Below are 20,977 nucleotides of genomic sequence, written 5' to 3'. Positions count from 1 at the left end.
CTTAAGTGCCTAAAATTGGAATTTTATCATCTTAAAGTGTACCCTAGTTACATTTGAGTAATTATTTTAAATTGAATTGTTGAACTTTAAGCTAACTACATAGCTAGCTAGCAATATAGTACATATTGCTAGCTAGCTATGTAGCAATATGCACTATATTGCTAGCTAGCTATGTAGTAATATAGTACATATTGCTAGCATCAGGCCGAAACCTCCTAAGTCACAATTTGGTCAATTTTGGTCAAGTTTTCAAAAATCTATACTTTTAGTCATTCTACACGTGTGAGTGTTTTTTTCAAATTCACAAATTATTGACCAAAGAAAAGTGTTGAAAATGGCTCGCTGTCTAAAACCTGAAAAGTGACGATTTTGCAAGTGCAAGCTTTCAATGCGATGCCGGCGATAAATATAAACAAGTGTGTGTGCTTTATGTAATATAATACAAAGTCATGAATATAATCTACTGCGCTTCTAAACAGATTTGTACGGCATTGTTTCTGCAACAAGTTGCATTTGATTGTATTCTCGTCGAAACGTCTCCACTACGAGCCGAGTGCGTTTCAAAGAGCACGCAGAGCCCGTTTTTATTTGTTTGTGTGCCGCGGCGGGCGCCTCGGGGCAGGTTACAAAAGAGCAAGTTGGCGTTTTCTTCCCACGTATTTTTAATCAAAGCGTTACAGTTTGCATTTGCATTTGCATTGAACGGAGGGATGCTGAATGCCAAAGGTGCGATTTTGTAAAACTCTTCTTTTTTTTTTCCTTCCAGATGGCAATACGGGTGGGTGGTTGCAAGGCTGGATGAATGCGTGTAGACGACTGAACTCGGAGACCCCGGTGCAGCTCATCATCATTGCCACGGGCTCTTCCTTCTCTCCTTCTGTGGCCCGCACCTCCAGCCAGGGGTCCCGCTCAGCCCGTGAAGCAAATGAGTGGGCAGGGAAGGATGCAGAAGGTCCCTGAAGGCTAAAAGCACCTCTGCGGGAGAAATCAATACGAAGCATGCCCGCCTGCAAGTCGGGTTTCCTCTGCTTCTCTGTGGCCTCGGGGGCCGACGGGCTTCCAAAGGACGGGCCCTGTGCGGCCCCTCTCAGCTGGACTGGACCCCGTCTCCACTTGGCTGTGTGTGGTTTTGCTGAAGGGGATGTCGACCCCCCCCCCGCCCCCACCACCACCACCACCACCACCCAAATGATTCCAATACAGCAAATGCTGAAGAACTGCCAAGAGGGATAGTTTTTTTCTTCATCTTTTCCCTCCACCTTCTTTCAAAACCAGTATGGGACTTTTGACTTCTTTCCATCTTCAGCTGTCTATTTCCGCAACAATTGGACAAAAACAGTGATTTTTATCCCCCACCCCCGTCCATTCTTGGTTTGCTATCACTATTGTGAGCCGTACTAATGTATCCAAACCAGAATCTTGTTTTTCCCTTCCATGATGTGTTTTTGTTCAATATCACAAAATGGACTGAACAGTCAAGAGGACAAGCTTAGAGATGACGTATCGTTCACTCATTCCACTGGTAAGTACTTTTTGACATCTCACTCTGAATGACAATGCGATCGCACATTCACTCTGAAAACACAAAAATATACCCATAAAAATGGGTCAAAAATAATCCTTTGGGTCAAAAATGGACCAATCCACTACTTTGGTCAATTTGATCCAACTTTCTGAGTCAATTTTCGGGGTTGTTTTGCATAAAATGACCCAATTTTGGGGTGTTGTTTTGCACAAACGAGGCAATTTGTTGGGTAGTTCTGCACAAAATGACCCCAATTTTTTGCACAAAATGACCCCAATTTTTTGCACAAAATGACCCAAATTTTGGGGTTGCTTTAAACAAAAGGACCCAATTTATTGCATAAACGACCCAATTTGTTGGGTTGGTTTGCGCAAAATGACCCAAATTTTGGGGTAATTTTAAAACAAAATGACCCAATTTTGTGGTGTTGTTTTGCACAAACGAGCCAATTTGTTGGGTAATTTTGCACAAAATGACCCAATTTGTTGGTTTGTTTTGCACAAAATGACTCAAATTTTTGGGTTGCTTTGAACAAAATGACCCAATTTTTGGAGGGTTGATTTGCACAAACGACCCAATATATTTGGGGTTGTCTTAAGCAAAATGACCCTTTTTTCGGGGGTTGTTTCAAACAAAACATTTAAAAAAAATTGGGTTGCTAAAATAACAACATTTTTGATGAAAAAAAACCACCCAATATTTTATGATTTAATTTTTCTTATTTTTTTACAAAAAAACATTTTCAAAACAAGTTGCGGATTGATCCATTCTTGACCAAAATTGGGTTATTCTTGACCCAATTGATTTTACAGATCCCAAGTAGTCCTTCAGGGTACGCTTATAGGCCCCCTCCTATAAATGGAGATGGGAATTGATAAGAATCTAGCAAATGGGATTCCATTATCAACAATGCTTATTTGATTCTTTATTGATTCTCTTATTGATTTCTTCGGGGTGAGAATGAAATAATACAAATGGCTTTCAACTGTAAATAGAAGACTCAGAATATCCAGTCTGCACTCAATCTGCAGGGTAAAAAAAAAGAAAAGAAAGTAGGTGACTTTACTGTACTTCTCAAAATATGTCAAGACCTAAAAGCTTGGTGCAGTTTTTGAGTACATTATACGATAAGTGCATTCAAACAATTCCTAGGAATTGAATTACTGGCAACCACTTTTAATAGAAGAACCAGTTTTCAATTCCCATCCCTAATTCTCACCCTTGGTCATATTATCCACCATGGAGGACTTAAGTAGCACTGCTGGCTAATAGCATTCAGCTTCACATTTTCGCCACCGTCCCCTCACAAAGTGCTTCACCGAAATAGAATCTTGGATTCAAACCAACACTCAGATTCAGCTGTGACGAATCTGTCGCCCTCACCAGAAACGCTCTCGTACCACTGACGGGGACCTTTGCCAGCACGTCCTCTCACAGGCGCAGCCCCGGACAAAACATCGGCCACCGTCATCCATCCGTCTCCTTTTCAGCTGTTAAACGCTCACGCGTCGCCAGAACATCCACATGGAACTTCTGCAAAAACAAACATCTTTTCCTCAAAAATGACAGTACTCATTATACGCATCAAAATGAACCGTTTGATGATGAGTGCTACTCAGATCATGACTTTGGTGTGTGTGCCAGTAAGGAGCGCACACACACACACACACACACACACACCGCACCAACGGCTGCCACGTCACTGTATTACCGCGCAGGGATTTTATTTTTTATTTTTGGGGTGTGCGTGTTTGCTTTCCTTCATCCAGATGGGCACAGCTTTAGACAAAATGGCCGCCAGACTTCCCCTCTGCCAAAGATGGCGGGCGCGTCTCACGGCGCTCTGCCATCTGTGCGTCGTCGCTTTAGTTGTCTGATGCAAATGGGGGCTAATTGCGTTTGCATAACGCTCCAAATTGGTACTGGCCCGTGACAATAATTGCAATGAAAGCGCGGAGGCAGGTGATTATTATGATTTTTTTTTTTTTTTAAGCGTTATCACAGCAGTTAGTGTTTTAAGTCCTGTTGTTTTTGTAGCTTTTCGGTTAGCGTGAGATTAAGGCTGCGGTGGTGCTAGTGTGCCATATGCTGTGCGCGTTTGCATCCAAATGCCACTGTGCAAAAGATGAAGATGTGTGTGTGTGTGTGTGTGTGTGTGTTTTTTAATCAGACGGTTCTCTGTCATGTTCATTGACGTATACACACACACACACACACACACACACACACACACACGTTTTGCGCTCTGCAAGATGAAACAATTAAAAATAAGAGGACTTCAAAATCAAGGATGGAATTTTAGGCCAAGTACCACCCAAAAAAAAAAAAAAAAACATTAAAAAAAAAACAACACTGCTTAAACATGATATATAATTATATTGATTGATTGATATGATTAAAATACATTGTACCGAGCGAAAGGATTAGATGGAAAAGTTAAATACAACTGAACTGTCATTAACAAATGTACTGTGCCAGAACAAAACAAAAAAAAGTTGTAGCCATTGTAACACTTTTACACACACAGTAGTTAAATTGTGAAAATTCATATTTAATTTGAATATATTACACTAAAGTAGGGCTGGGTTGGAAAAAAAAAAAATCGACATTGAATTGATTTTCCTTTTCAGAGTCTGATATTGATTCATAAAAACATGAAATGATTTTTTCAATATATATTTTCCCCATAAATTCATGAAATATAATTTTAAAGGCCTTAAATGTTTTTTGTTTTTTTTAATATATGCAAGTTTTTTGTATCTTGCCGTTTTCTTGAAATGTACTGTTCACACAAATTTAAGAGTAATTCCTTACCTTTACAAAAGACGCCGCTCATTGCGCTTTAAGACAATTGAGAATATTTACAATTTATATTTACAATGATTGAATTCTAATTCTGAGAATAATATTTTCATCTTATCCTTGCTGCATCCTATATGTGATTATAAAAACGTTACTTTCATGAACAAAACTGAACAAAGTCATTTGAGCAGTTACTGCCTCCACATTATTTAATTGGGAATTTATGTTTGCGGTCTTTTTAATCCAGTCCTTGATATTTAAGAAGAATTGATGTTTCATGAATATATGTATTGAACTCAATTAAATCAGGCGGAAAAAAATCGAAAAATAAAATAAAAATAAAAAATAATGTACTTCAAAGTTAAATACAACTGAACTGCACTTAATTATTCAGTTAGAACATTTAATTCAGTGATCACCACTAGAGGGCACCACCAATATTGTATATATTCACTTTCTTTGCATCACAATGAAGATTTGTTGTCAACGTCATTTGCTGGCATAAATGAACATTTTTGCAGTCTGGTCATTTTAGCCGGCGCTTTTTAAAGCACACGTGAAAGCGTTACGCAAATAAAGCGAGCCGAGAGGAGCACGCACACACTCTAATTAAGCCGAGCTTCAACAAACTCCATTCGCATTGGTCGCGCGGTTACCATGACAGTGAACACATCGTGAGGCGGATGATTTTGCATAGAAGCGGAACTTGGAAGCATCGCGGCGAGCGAAATTGTCGTCTGCAAAGCGGCGAGACTGATAAAACGTGGACGCTGGATCGGAAGATTCGTATTACCAGGCTCATTAATTCACATGACGGGGGGGGGTCGCCCCTATTTTGCATTCGCCCGTCCATGCAGCTGCCGTGCGGTACAGTTTGCAGGCAAAATGGCGGTCACGCAAATCACGTCTGGTGGCAGGAGAGAGCGAGACACAAGGGGGGAGGGGGGGGGGTATCACATTTTGGGGTGTCTGGTTGGAGACTGGTGTGGGGGAGCAGAAGATGGAGAGGGGGGGGGGTGTCTTAACGGCAAGGTTATTATTTGAGGAGGAGGGGGGGGGGTGTCTGGTTTTAGTAGACCATTAATGAGAGACTGGGTGATGGAGGAGGGGGTCGTTTGTCTGCGCCTGTGAACATGCATCTCGCTCATTTGCATAAAGCGGCAAAGGGCGCCCATATGCTGCAAGGCAGCATTTTTTATTTATTTATTTTTTCACGCAGGCGAGAGAGCAGAAGACGCTCTCATGCCACATTGTCTGAAAATAACACTCCGACGAGGTTCGGGCTGGCCGCATGCATCGCTTGGCATTTGGCCAATAAGCTGCTGCCTCCGACCAATCGCAAAGCACCAGGAAGAGGAAGGGATAGGCCGTCACGAGTTTACCCTTCATGCGCTCCAAAATGGAGAATCAACAGAAAGGCGGAGAAAAGGATTGTGCGTAGAAGGTGGTGTGTATTGGACAACAAATAGGGACGCTGCGGCTTTTGGTCGGAATTCACTGATCGGCATACAATAATACTGGGATTCAAATAAATAAATAAATAAATAATGTAGTCTGTGTAGTCATCTATTATTTTTGCTGCAATGCCTGCTTAAACAACTGCTTTGTAAAAATGTCAACCGACTGAAGAGGCAGCTTTTAAATGCTAAAGTTCAAAGTTAAATACAACGGAACGCTGCTTGACAAATACTGGATTAAAAAAAAAAAAAAAAAGAAAAGTTGAAGCCACTTAACATTTAATGTAGCCTGACATTATGCACAGTTTGAACCTTTAAGTCGGTAATTAATGAAACTTTTTTTTTTTTTTTTTTTTACAGGAGAGCTCAGTATTGTTCATTCGATTTGACATCATCATTGCTCTCCTTTTTTTTTTTTTTTTTTTTTAAATCCAACAAATCAATTAAAAAAAATTTAATAATTTTTTTATTTTTTTAAATACATATACACATATACACACATATATATATATATATATATATATATATATATATATATATATTTATATGCCCTTTTTTTTTGTATGTGGGTGAGCATGTGTATGTGCGTGTGTGTGTGTGTTTGCGTGCGTGCGTGCGAGCGTGTGTGTATTCATCAGTTCACCTAAAGCCCATTAAAAAAAAATCCCATACTAATAATATAATATAATAATAAATTGCCAGATGCAGAAACATCAATGTAAGTTATCACGATGTAGTGGCTCTCGCTAACAGACAGAATTAAGTAACCGGAATTAGGTTAAAAAATTCTATATACGTAGACCATGTTTCTATAAATTTTGATATTTGGTTTTTATTTGAGGCAGATATTTTTTCCATTAAAATGTGATTTATGAGGAGGTTAGACCATTGGTCGATATTCAGAGTTTGTTTATTTATTTATTTTATTTTTTTTAGCGATAGTAAGGGCTACAAGTGTAGATTGAAATTGTTTATGTGGTAAGTCAGTTGTTGTTAGGTCACCTAGCAAACACAAGTTTGGAGATAAAGGTATCCTACAGTCCAAAATAGCGGAAAGTTTTTCTAAGACTTTAGTCCAGAAATACATAACCGGACTACATAACCATAAAGCATGAACATAAGTGTCTGTAGTGTTTTGTAAGCATTGGAGATTAATGAAACTTTTAAAGATTTTTGGCGATAACCTATACTCACTAGTAGCACTACACATTCAGACTACAATACAAAATGGCAGACTCAATACAAAACGAATCGAGAATGTATAATTTCATCATCATATTGAACATTTTTGCACAAGTCCCTAGAATTGCTAAGGGCTAACTGCCCCTTTAAGGAGCCGCGGATGTATTTTCCGTGACATCACTAGCAGTTTTCTAGAACGGAAGCTGAAACAGTGACGAGTTGCTGGGTAAATATTTACACTTATTTATTGTCATTTTCATCATATATTGTGTGTAGTGGGATGTCGTCAAAATCGACATGTCCACTCTGTCATGGTAAGATATGAATTTATATAATAATCAGATATACGAAATCTATATTTGTCAAACAGTAAAAGAGACATTAGCTTAAAAAGTCCACCGTGTCATCAACCTCGTGCATTTTGCTGTTTGGCATCAACTTAAAGTGGAAGTCAACATTTCTTGACAATAATATTTTATAGTTGACCTCGCTAGTCTAAACATGACATTCTGATGAATATTACATTTGTGGAATATGAGTTATGCAGCAAAATTTCTCCATCTCAGGGGGTCGGCCATTTTGCCACTTGCTGTGGACCGAAGATGACATCGCAGTTGCTCAAGGGCTCAGGCAACAATCAATCCCAGCTCACCTGTTTTCCGAAGCTGAGCTGTGATGTCATCTTCGGTCGACAGCAAGTGGCAAAATGGCCGCCACCTGAGATGGATAAAAATGGCTGCTGGATTTTGCTGCTTAACTCATATTCCACTAACGCAATATTAACCAGAATACCATATTTAGGCTAGTTATTATTGTCCCCAAAAATTTGGGGGTTGACTTTCCTTTTAACTCTTTGACTGCCAAAAACGTTAAATAACGTTTAGTAAAATCCTATGGAGGAGTGCCAAAGACGTTAAAAGACGTTTGTTTCAAAACAGAGGTGAAACTAACCATTTTCTATTGTTGATTACTCAAAAACGGAATAAGGTAGAAACAAACTTTTTTTTCTGATGAAAGATGAGAGTCCAATCTTTCATTTGGTAGTATGTGTGTTTCCATAGTCCAAACACAACATTTTGTGTGGACCTTGAAAGATCAGTCAAAAGATCAGTCAAAATGCTTAAATCGGCTGGCACCCACGGCATCCCTTTTCTGAAAACGTCTGGCAGTCAAAGAGTTAATAGAATGAATAATTGCTCATAAAGGGCGTAACGGTTTATCGTGGATATGGGAAAATTCCAAACACAGTTTTGCAGGTTACATTCTTGTGTTCACTTTAAATGTTGAGCGACTCTGTTGTGCATCAAGCATTTTGTAAGTCTTGTCTATGAGAATCACCGTCCAAATAAAGTTGACGTACTTACTTATTCATTGTGGGGTGCGTTCAAGTGCCAGACAGCGAGACACAAAGAGACACAAGGCAAATCTCCATAATGTCTCGGCGAAATACGGCAATGTTGGGGCCGTGATAGACGGGGGGGTTGTGCAGAGCGTGGGAAATGCCGCCAGAACACAACAGAACAGGGCCAGACTGCTGTTGTAGCAGGTGAATAGGGACCCTAGAGGTCAAGGGTCAAGGCCAGTCCAAGAGGTTGTCTGGTTGTTTGCTTGTCGTCTGGGCCTGGCGGGATGCTAATGAAGCGGGATGCTAATGAAGCGGGCCGCCCCCCGTTTGATAAGCAGCGCCGTCTATTGTTCGTCCGGTCTGGCTGAGGCGAAGGACCGACTGAGGGCGGAGTCGCATCGGCCGGCGCGTTACGCATGCACGGCGGGTCAGACAGAGATGTGACGTCGGCAAAATTACCAAAAGTATACGGACGTCACGCAGACGAGGATTGTTTTGAGCTGTCATTAAAATGCACACGAGAGCTCAAATAGGAAATTGGGATGATTGAAAAGTAGACTAAATCCCTTAAGGTAACTTGCTTCTTTTTAAATGACTTGCGAGCATTCATCCATGCGCAAACGATAACAACATGTGGAGAAGGCCCTTCTTGCATAAAAATCAAATCTTAAAACAATCTCTCGAGGCCTGATTTCATCTTGCAGCGTTCATGATACCAAGAAAAATGAACGGACCGCACTGTTCCGCCGACATTAAATTAAAGTACATTCAACAACAGACCTCCCCAAAAATGTTGATAAATCTTAAAATAAATGAATAAATTCCCTAAAGCTACACAGTTAATTCAAGGGGACGTCCACAAGTAGCTACTGGAATATTTGGACAGCTAACACTGCGCTAGCAATAAACAAAAAGGACTTTGCAAACCAGGATGCTGGATGTGAGGGACGTGCTAGCTTAGCGCTAGCTAGGATGACGCTAGTAACAATGTAGACAAATTGCAAATGGGATCAAAGTGAAAAGGAAAAAAAAAATACTTTTGTTCTGCTGTTCCTGAAGTGATTTATTTTCAATAAGGCGATTATTTTTTTTTTTTATAGTAATTAATTGCATGACTTCAATAGTAATTTTATACCTGTTCTAAATGTACAATAAAATACACAATAAAATACATTTTTTAAGTTTCATACTCTTGTTAACATAAAGGTGGGCAGAGGATGTTAGAAATATAACTGCATCTTTAAGTCATTGTCATGACTGTCATAAGTCATAAGTCATACAGTAATTTCATAATTCATAAAATTTAGTTCAAATTAAACCGATGTACTGTACTGTAAAAAAAATAAATAAATGTGATGGCATAATTGCATTTGTAAGACATTGGTGACAGCTCAGTGCATTTTTCTTTTCACATCAAGAGCTATCTAAATTTTAACGCGATGTAACTGCGAGAAATTCTGAACATTATGATTACATTTACTGCAAAATTTTGTACGTGGACGTGTCTGCTGCGTTGTGACTGGAATTCCTCCAGTATATTCTTTCTAAGTAAAGGCCGGTCATTAATCGAGCGTAAAAAAAAAAAATTGGGGCGTTAAAGGAACTTTGAATTAACTCCAAATTAACCCACTAATTTTGACAGCCCTAATTTTCAACAAGTTAGCCTTTCCATGTGCAGAGGTGGCAAATCCAGGTCCAGAAAGTAACAACCCTGCCACAGTTTGTCTTTAGCCCCTGATGCTAGCTAGCTAGCTATCTCCCTAGAAGGTAAATGAGCACCAATGGAGCTAGCTAGCACGTGGAGCTAAATGCCCAAGTTTGTCTTTAGCACCCGACGCTAGCTAGCTAAACGAGCACCATGGGAGCTGCTAGCTAGCTAGCTAGCACCTGGGGCTAAATGCCCAAGTTTGGCTTTAGCGCCCGACGCTAGCTAGCTAAATGAGCACCATGGGAGCTGCTAGCTAGCTAGCTAGCACCTGGGGCTAAATGCCCAAGTTTGGCTTTAGCACCCGACGCTAGCTAGCTAAACGAGCACCATGGGCGCTGCTAGCTAGCTAGCTAGCACCTGGGGCTAAATGCCCAAGTTTGGCTTTAGCACCCGACGCTAGCTAGCTAAACGAGCACCATGGGCGCTGCTAGCTAGCTAGCTAGCACCTGGAGCTAAATGCCCAAGTTTGGCTTTAGCACCCGACGCTAGCTAGCTAAACGAGCACCATGGGAGCTGCTAGCTAGCTAGCTAGCACCTGGGGCTAAATGCCCAAGTTTGGCTTTAGCACCCGACGCTAGCTAGCTAAACGAGCACCATGGGAGCTGCTAGCTAGCTAGCTAGCACCTGGGGCTAAATGCCCAAGTTTGGCTTTAGCACCCGACGCTAGCTGGCTAAACGAGCACCATGGGAGCTGCTAGCTAGCTAGCTAGCACCTGGGGCTAAATGCCCAAGTTTGGCTTTAGCACCCGACGCTAGCTAGCTAAACGAGCACCATGGGAGCTGCTAGCTAGCTAGCTAGCGCCTGGGGCTAAATGCCCAAGTTTGGCTTTAGCACCCGACGCTAGCTAGCTAAACGAGCACCATGGGAGCTGCTAGCTAGCTAGCTAGCGCCTGGGGCTAAATGCCCAAGTTTGGCTTTAGCACCCGACGCTAGCTAGCTAAACGAGCACCATGGGAGCTGCTAGCTAGCTAGCTAGCGCCTGGGGCTAAATGCCCAAGTTTGGCTTTAGCACCCGACGCTAGCTAGCTAAACGAGCACCATGGGAGCTGCTAGCTAGCTAGCTAGCGCCTGGGGCTAAAGCCAAACTGTGGCAGGGTTGTTACTTTCTGGACCTGGATTTGCCACCTCTGTCCATGTGTTGATCCGCTGGTTTAGATTACACTCCGTTATGACTTATGAGCAAGATAAAGCGCTATACAATTGGATTTTACATTTGTTGGACTATGATGGGGTTTTTTTTGGGGGGGCAAAAGTGACACCTTTTGACATAGTTGAGTGTTTATAATGGCGATGTTGTCCACTAAAGTTGTCCACGGGTCCAGCTTGCTTGATTGATTTTGAGCGCGGCTGCTGCCCAAGGAAGGAAGCGAGCGAGTGAATCGCCGAGAAGCGCCCTGCTATACCTCTGTGCTCTCTTTATGCTGGTGGCTGCAGGCTTCATTAGCCGGACAGAATAGGACCGCTCCCTCAATAGACCCATAGACCTGTCTCACCGCCACAGGCTCGCTCGGGCTCAGTGGGGTGTGCGTGCGCGCCGGCGTGTTTGTATGCGTGTTTCCCCGACTATTCGCACACCACGGGGCCTCATTGTTTCGCACTCATGCCGAAAGGAGGCTCGGCATTGACACTTTTTTTTTTTTTTTTTTAAGGCTCACATCTCTCTTTGTCCCTCATTCTCTCGTTTTCCCTCGCAGGCTTTCCATTATTCTCCATTTCACAATTTTACTTATTGTGTTGCCTCTTTTTGGGGATGGGGGTTCGGATCCTTTAGAAACGCACATTCCATACAGTATTATCCTATCAGCATTAGAGCTGTGTATTCCCATCCTGTGCCTTAATTTGACCCCGCATTTCAGTTGATAAGAAGAATGTACAAACAATCGCATATGAATCCAAAATTCAACATTATGATTGCGGTTGCAGTTTGCAGTGTCGTGCATCATTTTGAGGGTTGCATCTCCTGGCTAAGCAAACCATTACAAAGCTCTCCCACACCTCCACAAACTGCAGATTGTTAAATTAATACTTCTCCGAGAGTGTCAATCAAAACAAATTATTAACTCGCTAAGGATTTTTGGTAGGCCTGAATATTGGATCTCACCAGATTGTGCGGGTAATACCTGAGTTTGTGGCAAATTCATCAGTTCTGGAAAAAACACACGTTTGTTTACTTGCTGCCTTTTAACAAACGAAAATTGGTCATTGTGAGAAAGTTGACACATCCCTGTTCAAATCTCAGGTTTATGTGACATGAAAGATTAATAATTTTATTTTTTTTCCACTATCAATGTGAACTATAACCTGCTCAAGTCATATTTTAAAAATGCACTTTTTTTTTTTTTTTTTTGGAGAAGTAGTTGCACAAGTGTGCACACCCTCTTATCAGGATGATCTTTAAAGTGTCTCTTGTTAACCCCCCCCCAAAAAATACATTTCAGCTACACAGTATTAGGGAGGACGCCGATATTGGGCATTTTAACGAATATCAGCATATTTTTAGGAGATGCTGCTGACACTGGGAACCTTTTGTTTTTGTTTGACATTATCAAAACAAATAAAACCGAAAGTCTAAGATTTCAGGTATTTTTTAATTTTGGTATTTTCTAAGATACTTTTTTTTTTTTTTTGAAAAGTCTGAAAATTGTTCAATAAACATGCTTTTAGACAAAGATTGGCCTTTGTATTGTTTTTAAAAAATTGACATCAATATTTTTTCCCCCTTTTTACTCAATATAAGTATCTGCTTCTATTATTGGTTATCGGCCTCCTTGCCCACTAATAATTGGCATCAGTATCGACCCATTGGCCAAATATTGGAATCGGATCTGTCCGAAAATCCATATCAGTTGGTCCCAGCTTTTGGTGATGAGCAGTGTGACGTGTTGGCGCCAAACTACTTTTTGGAATGACAGCCCAACAGGATTCAACCTTGGTTTTACTGGAGCACAACAAAATCATGTGGAAAATGTGTTGAACTTTGATAGAAGCCACATTAATGATGGAAAAAGTTTCAAAATGATTTGGCTTGGTCTTTTTTTTCTTTACACCTAAATACATGGCATTTGACCAGGGGTGTGTAGACTTTTTATAGCCACTTCAGGGGGCATGCAGTAGCTTGAAAAAAGAAAAAAAAAGTATATTATACTTTCTACACTTACATAAAATGCAAATTGTGTGTTTTTTCGAGACATATTTGCATATGACTTTTTTTGGGTGGGGGGGGGGGGACTCTGTTGTTTTTTAGTTCATCAGCATGAGAACCCCCTTTTCTAATTTTGAGCTAGAGTGTGAGATACACATATTCGTCTTCTATCGTACGTATGGAGTGTGATTATCCATAAACGCTGACTTGACACGAGTTGAGTTCAGGCGCTCTCGCTGAGGGTTCAAGGTTGGAGTAAAAGTTGGATGCCGAGTGGGAACTTTGTGGTCCCCGCAGAGAGACGCAACCTTCGACTCAAACGCGGCAACGCGAGCGAGGAGGGAGGCTGACGGCGGCGAAGCGGAGAACGACGCCGTGGCCTGGTTTGTGGTTCCGCTGGGATGCAGACACTTTTTGCCTGCAAAATCAGATGGCGTGAGCTCTTTCGACACGCGCACGCGCACGCGCACACGCGCATTGTTCCGCCCGTGGCGTCGACGTGAACCAGCTCCACTTTGTTGTTGAGGTGGCAAGAAACTTTTTGTCCCACATTTCCCTCACAACATGCGCCACTCATCATTTCCGTCGTCAACGTGGTTAAAATGCCACAAGCCGCCATGAGGTTTACTTGCTATTCTTTTATTTATTTATTTATTTATTTATTTTCATTGAACCTTCATGAATCCAGATAAGGCAATTTGCGAGCAGATTATCACTTGGCTGCAGAGAGCAGAGTAAAACAAAAATAAAATAAAAGATATATCGTACTGTAGATGGAGGAATAGAGAGAGATTATTTTTGTAAAAATGTATATATTCCATAGTATCATCCCTTTACATGCTTTAAACCACGGCTGTCAAAATTCAAACGTTAACTCTGGAGATTAATTTAAATTTATTAAAGCGTTTATTTTATTTTTTTTAACTCAGTTAACTCAGTGTGCAGCCAATCTTGGAGGAGTAGAAGATGAATAAACAGGCGAGAGGTAGTTTTACTTTCTGAAGCGGAGTCCATTTTGATGGTTTTGTTTAACAGTTGTAATTTTGAAGTATTATATTCAAGGATAATAATAAAAAAGCTATTAGTTTTGATTCTAAATATACTTTCTAATTAGATGATTTTACATTTATTCCAAGATTTTACTCAACTAAATATCTGTTACAAGCTTTGAAGAAAAAAAGTAGGTGCTGAAGTAGAAAAATGTGATAAATCGCAAATAATTGTGGAAAATTGTGCAATTAATTAGTTGAAAATTGTTAACTGTTTGATAGCGCTACTTTAAACACATTCATTAAAACGAACTTTAAAAAGTGTATTTTAATTCCTTCACTCGCAGCCATTTTTACTGAAGCAATCTCCTTCACTCCCGACTGATTTACTGGATTTTGGCAGATTTTGCAAGGCCCACAGAATATTGTGTTCTAATGCTTACAAAAACACGCAACCCACCAAAAGAAAGATTAGAGTCTCTTCTTTCATCAGGAAAAAAACATAGAAGGTCATTTCTACCTGTTACCGTTTCGCAGCAATGGGCTCTTTGCAAAAATCCACGACTTCCTGAACTCAGCACCGCTCCTTCATTTCCCGTCTTTCATGATTGGGCAAACTGATTAATCCAGGTGTGTCTGGCCATTGTCGTCGTGGTTACTGAGGTCAGCCACACCTGGATTAATCAGTTTGTCCAATCATGAAAGACAGGAAATGAAGGAGCGGTGCTGAGTTCAGGAAGTCGTGGATTTGTGCAAAGAGCCCATCAGCGTTAGAATATAGCTAAGTTTCGTCATTATACAGAAATCTGTTTAGAACTGTGGGTAAATGAGCTTTTTTTTGGCCCTGGTTGATCTCTTTTGCTCTGCTGCATGCCACCTGCTGGCCGTTTTTGTAATAACTACCATATCCTCAACCGTTCTCTGCAGTGGAGAGGTTGCATCAAAGCCTTCTGTATGCTCTAGCATTAAAAAAAAACGTATAAATACGTCATTGGGGCACTTCAAAACATTTAAAATAGAACGTATTTATACGTTTTTGGAAGCAAATGAATTAATAAGTGAAAGTATTTCTTGTACCTGTTTGTATTAATTATTGTAAATTCAAACACTGAACTGTTAAACCAAATGATATCATTTGCATCTAATAAACATCAGCTAGCTTAATGCTATAACGTGTACAAGGGGTAGGACGAGATCAAATGTTTCTACTTTTTCCGGCTCCCTTTCAACATGTAAACCGGACTCAACTAAGATATGTGTTCCATTTTGGTTTTATACCTTTATTATGCCTTCATATGTTCAAGACAATCAAACGCCAACGGGCTAACAGAAATGAGCATAACTATCACTGTAAAATCCGTATAAACATTTGCACAATTCTTCATGGCCCGGTGACGCTCATGAACGAGCATACAACAATATTCACAAGTTCAACTATAGACAATCAAGGTGTGCTCCTCTGAACTCAGACTTGCCCGTGTACTGTAAAACCCCATCAAAAACAATCGCTTAAAAATGAGCAATATAGAAGTTGGCTCCAAAGATATAGCGGGGAACGCCGTACCTAATAATGTGTCTTCTTTTCCCTTTTTATTATATTTTTTTCTGGAGAGCTCAGTATTGTTCATTCGGTAATTTTACCGATTTGACATGTCATCATCATTGCTCTTTTTTTTTTGTTTAATATATATATATATTTTTTTGGGGGGTATTTTTATATGTGGGTGAATATGTGTGTGTGCGTGCATTCATTAGTTCACCTAAAACCTATAAAAAAAAAAATAATATCCCAGTGTCTCCTTTTCCTATATGCACGTATAACACGCAGCCAGACCTCGAAGGTGTCCCGCTGGGAAGATTTCATTCCCATAGGCTGGGTGAGGTGGGGGCACGCCGGCACGGCATTCCCCTTTACGCACACACGCACACGCACACGCACACACACACACACACACACACTGTTGGCTCCATTTGGTGTAGCTGTCACTCGGCCACCCATTCAGGGCTCAGTCACGGCCACTTAGAGCGCAGCAGACTCGGGGATTCACACGAGCTGTGATCCAATGACATGTATTTATAATGAGGGGGGCCGCCAAGACGTCTTTGTTGCGCGCACACAATCTCAGCATAAGTGTGTGTGTGTGTGTGTGTGTGTGTGTGTGTGTGTGTGTGTGACGTGAATCAGCACACATTTTGCAGTTGTATTTGGATTTAACAGTAAACTAAATAATACTCGAATTCTCATGAACATAAAAATATTGACGTTTGTGAATAACTGCGTAGTCTATGAGGAATGGACCAAAACATTAGGTACACCAATCCACCCAATATAAAACCTATATCATATATTATGCCTTTCGAAATGATAATAATGGCTCAGTTTTGATTGACACGGTCAGAAATACATTGCTTTAACAAAACGGCATTCACGCAACATTAGATGGTTTGTACGTAGAATAAGTCACGCTTGCAAACAGTCAAACCACCTCCACTGACCTTCCACGTGCATGTTGTGTGCACATATCTCGTGGCCGGCATTATTCTTATTGTCTGCGAGCAGTTACATCACCCGGCCTTCGCGTTATCTCATCGCCCTCTAACCTTTGCGCGTCTCACTCTCACCGCCTTGTAAATTATTCTGTATAAGCTGCCCGGAGTTTGTAGTCGAGTAGAACTGCGCCGCGTTGCCCTCGGAGGCGTTTGGAATATCACGGCTACACGAGAGAGAGAGAGGGCAAAAAATATTCCAATCGGCTCTCGGCGTGATGCGGTGAAGATGCACACCGTTGCATTATTTCATTATTATATTAATTCATTCACTGCCATTGACGGTTATAGACGTCAAAAATTAATTTGAACTATTTCTATTAGTTTACATTTTTTCCCACTTTTGTTAACAAGAGTATGAAAACCTAGAATTTTTTTATTGTACATTTAGAACAGATATAAAATCTGCGATAATCGTGAGTTAACTCAAGTCATGCAATTAATTACGATTTTAATTACCCGACGCTCCTAATTTTTAACTGTAATTAACCACATGACTTCAATAGTTAACTCACGATTAATCATAAATGTGATATCTGTTCTAAATGTACAATAAAAAATGTTTTCTAGGTTTTCATACTCTTGTTAACAAAAGTGGAAAAAAAATTGAAACTAATAGAAATAGTTTAAATGAATTTTTGACGTCAATAGCCGTCAATGGCAGTGAATGAGTTAATGAGGGAGGGAGAAAAGAAATGTGGTCAAAATAGCACAAAAATGCTAACTTGAGTGAGGCTGCTAATTTGTGGTCACAAACTACTGTACGTATAAAATACTAATTTGAGATGACTAAATAGGTACAGTATAACGTATGCGCGACATGCTAATTTGAAATCACAAGCTGCCAATTTTCTAGAGTACATTTTACTCTCAAAAGGTCTCACTCTAAACAGAGTAAAATTTACACTTGGAAGAGAGTAAAATAAAAAAAACATAAGTATTTTGTGTGCATGAGAGAATTTTTTTGGTCTCCTTTCGGATAGTTGCAAAGAGTAGGAGTGGCATAGCTCAGGTGGTAGAGCGGCCGTCTCCCGAGGTGAAGGTCGTCAATTCGTTCTTCAACCCTAGAGTACCTTGAAAAGTTACTCTGAATATTTGATTCTCTTCTAGGAGTGGAGCCAAATAGACTCTTTTTAGAGTCAAATGTACTCTACAAAATTTGGACCGTAGACCTCTTTTTTTAGCCGCAAATTAGTAAATTGTGCATTTATATACTTTATGGCCACAAATGAGTATTCGTGTGCATGTCGCAGTATTTTACGTATACAGTACTTTGTGGTGACAAATGAGTATTTCATGCCTGCTATTCCTATTTCATGGCCTCAAACGTGTGTTTTGTGCACACGTGAGGCACGTGGATGTGGTATGGCCCAGTGGTAGAGTGGTCGTCGCCCCCCCCCCCCCCCCCCATGCCATTTGTGGGGCTCTGTAGGTGTACCTAATGTTAAGGCCGGTGATCAATGTTGTACTGCCTGTAATCTGCGATCTGCGGACTACAACAGTGCATACATTAAGCAGCGGTCGGGACAGCGTGGGCAGTAGAGGAGCTCTGGAGAGCCCTGAGGCCTCTCATAATTGCTCCATGTCTGAAGCATTGCATCTATCCAGGGACTGTATTCAGCCATAACTCCATTCCCGCTCTTCATTTTCACTCGTGTGAATCTCGTGAAAAAGACCGTTTTATTATACAATGTAAGTCGGAGCCATAAAAGGCTTTTTTTTTTTTTTTCTTTTTTTACTAGTCGGGTCTTTGGTTGGTGTGCAGTGATGGTGCAAAAGCAGACTGTTACCGTGTGTGGGCTGTGGGTGGGCGTGTCATTTCCCCGGGGTGTGATTGGGCGGCTCCCCCGCTGACTGAGAGTCCTCTCGGCACTCCACATTTGAGGGTCAAGGGTGACGCGGCGTGAAGTCAAAGTCAGACGTATTGCTAGTCATGACGAGGGAGTCCCTTCTGGAACTCAGCAGCACCCTGCAAACACTCCCATTTTTTTCTGGTATTTTAGTACAAAAATGCTGTGTCAGTGCTGTGATGGGACACGCGCACACACACGCGCACACACACACACACGTTTGTTTTACTATCTTTGTGGGGCCGTCTCATCAACATAATGTATTTCGTAGCCCCTCCCTAACCCCAACTATCAAAAATGAATGCCTACCCCTATTAGTTACCCTAACCTCAACCATAACCCAATTCAAACCTAAACTCTAAAATCAAGTCTTGACTCTCATAAAGAGGTCTAAACTTGTGGGGTCCAGCAAAATGGCCCCACATGGACGGGTGGGCCCCACAACTCTGCGAAATCCCGAAATGTTGACCCCCACTATGTAACAAAAACAAGAACACACACACACACACACTCTTTCATTAGCAATGATGATTTTTGCTGTTTTTTTTTCATGTCTTACGAATGTGCACTTTGTCTGTTTTTTTTTCTTTGCAGAATGCGAAATCGGAAAAGAACAAGGATTAAAAGTTATGGTTGTGGATCCATTATATTTGTTATCCTGCTATTTAGAATACAGACCACAAATATGTTTGACTGTGGGTACATTTGGAAATGCACTGCAAAACATCCAGTTCATCCATGTTTTTACCTGCAAATAAAATGTAAAAGTGTCAACATTGTATTTAATTTTTTTCTATTGTGACAGACTGCTTTCATTTCATACACTTTGTATTGAAGAATTTACTTAACTGGTTTTCTATTTAAACTTGCTGTGTTTACATCCTGTGTAAATCCATATGTATTCTATTGTGATCCATAAACTGACCTTAACCAAGTCAATACAAATAATTCTAACGAATTGTTGTTGGGGTGTTTTTTTTCTTCATACAAAAATACATATTTGTCTATGTGACAAATACTATAAAATCTAGAATATGCATTTGTTATTGTAAATGCATCTATAGGCTACATTTATTTTTGTATTGTAAATACATATGCGTAGGTACTAGTCAGAAATATGGTAAGATCCAGAAAATCTCAAAAAGAGGTCACACTGCATGATTGTTTCTGTAAATTCTAGCCTCGTTTGCTTAATAAAACTACCAAATTTATTCCATCAAGAATTCCAGAAATCAATCCCATGCATTTTAGCAATATAAATAACATATTAAATTGCTAAATGAAATTATTTAATAATCAAAAGGGATATGGCACATTTAATATATATATACACACACACACACACACACTACTGAGGTTTGTATAAAACAAAAAAGTAACGACAAATGTAAATAATTTAACCCAAAAAAAGACGGGGGAAAAAAAAGAAATAATGGCGCTAAAATGTGAGATACTAGAGGAAGTGTGTGAGAGAGAAGAGTAAATCTGAATAAATGCAAATTACCCCGCATCCCTCTGGCATCTTGCCAGGTATCTATAGCAACCACATCTTTTGACACACACTCCTCCATCTTGGTCTCCTTCATATCCTAATTAGTCCCAATAGCTCCTTTATGTTTTTGTTTTTTTTAACACTGCGAATCTATTTCCCCCTATGTGTTCACTTAATTGTCATACAAAGTAAAAACTCGGTTTTCAACTCAAAATGAAAATAAAATGCATTCAATTACCTTTCTATTGTTGTTATTTTTTGTAAAGGGGCCAATAGGCATCTAATCAATAAAGACTTTATTGTTAAAATAACAAGTCTTATTCAGCGTTTAATTTGGTAACTTTGCATCTTTGTTGTCAGCGTTGCGTTGCTGTAATGCGTCACGGTCAAAGTTCAAGTTCAGGCGTCTGGGCAACAAATCGAGCACGTCGATGTAGAACCAAGTATGCTTGCACTACCATCTAGTGACAATTTTTGGAACTGCATACAATAAACGCATTTCCAAGGTTAGAGGTCCCCCTTGTGGCTATTTTCCGCTGTTACAATGTTAGTAGTCCATCGCAGCAGTTTTTTACTTTTTTTTATTTTACGCTTAAATGAGCTCATGACTTCTAAAATCGTCAGCGCCCTCAGTTGAAAAGATCATGCAATTCAATCCCTGTAATGTAATTTTTTAATAAATCGATTTTCAGTTTCGACAATTAAAGGGAAAAATTACTTACTTTTTACACTAAACCACCTAAAATAAAATAAAAACACTTCTCAAAATAACACCATCATTAAAGGGGAAAAAAAGTACTTCAGTGATGATTGAATTAAAATGTATTGCATACAGGTTAAATAAAATTTGTACCTAAATAAATGGTTGAAGCCATACCGTTTTAATTCATTAAATGCAGTTTTGTTTTGTGTTTAAACTCTATTGCCTGCAGTCATG

The 20,977-nt window shown here is 40.1% G+C and overlaps 1 long non-coding RNA gene across 2 annotated transcripts in view; it reads left to right on the top strand.

The window, feature by feature from the left end:
- Positions 1-19,506, top strand: part of LOC144044754 (uncharacterized) — a 37,380-nt gene extending 17,874 nt beyond the window's left edge. The window contains exons 3-4 of one of the 2 annotated variants that reach the window (XR_013291347.1): positions 767-1,522; positions 19,143-19,506. This is a non-coding gene — a long non-coding RNA (uncharacterized LOC144044754). Of the gene's footprint in view, positions 1-766; positions 1,523-2,911; positions 5,250-19,142 lie in introns of those variants that run through there. The other variant, XR_013291348.1, reaches the window with a different exon arrangement.
- The last annotated feature ends 1,471 nt before the right edge of the window (positions 19,507-20,977 follow it).

Source organism: Vanacampus margaritifer, chromosome 2 (assembly GCF_051991255.1).
Source record: "Vanacampus margaritifer isolate UIUO_Vmar chromosome 2, RoL_Vmar_1.0, whole genome shotgun sequence".
Lineage (NCBI taxonomy): Eukaryota > Metazoa > Chordata > Actinopteri > Syngnathiformes > Syngnathidae > Vanacampus > Vanacampus margaritifer.
Note: the sequence above shows the minus strand (reverse complement) of the source record. Positions and strands in the feature narration are given on the sequence as shown.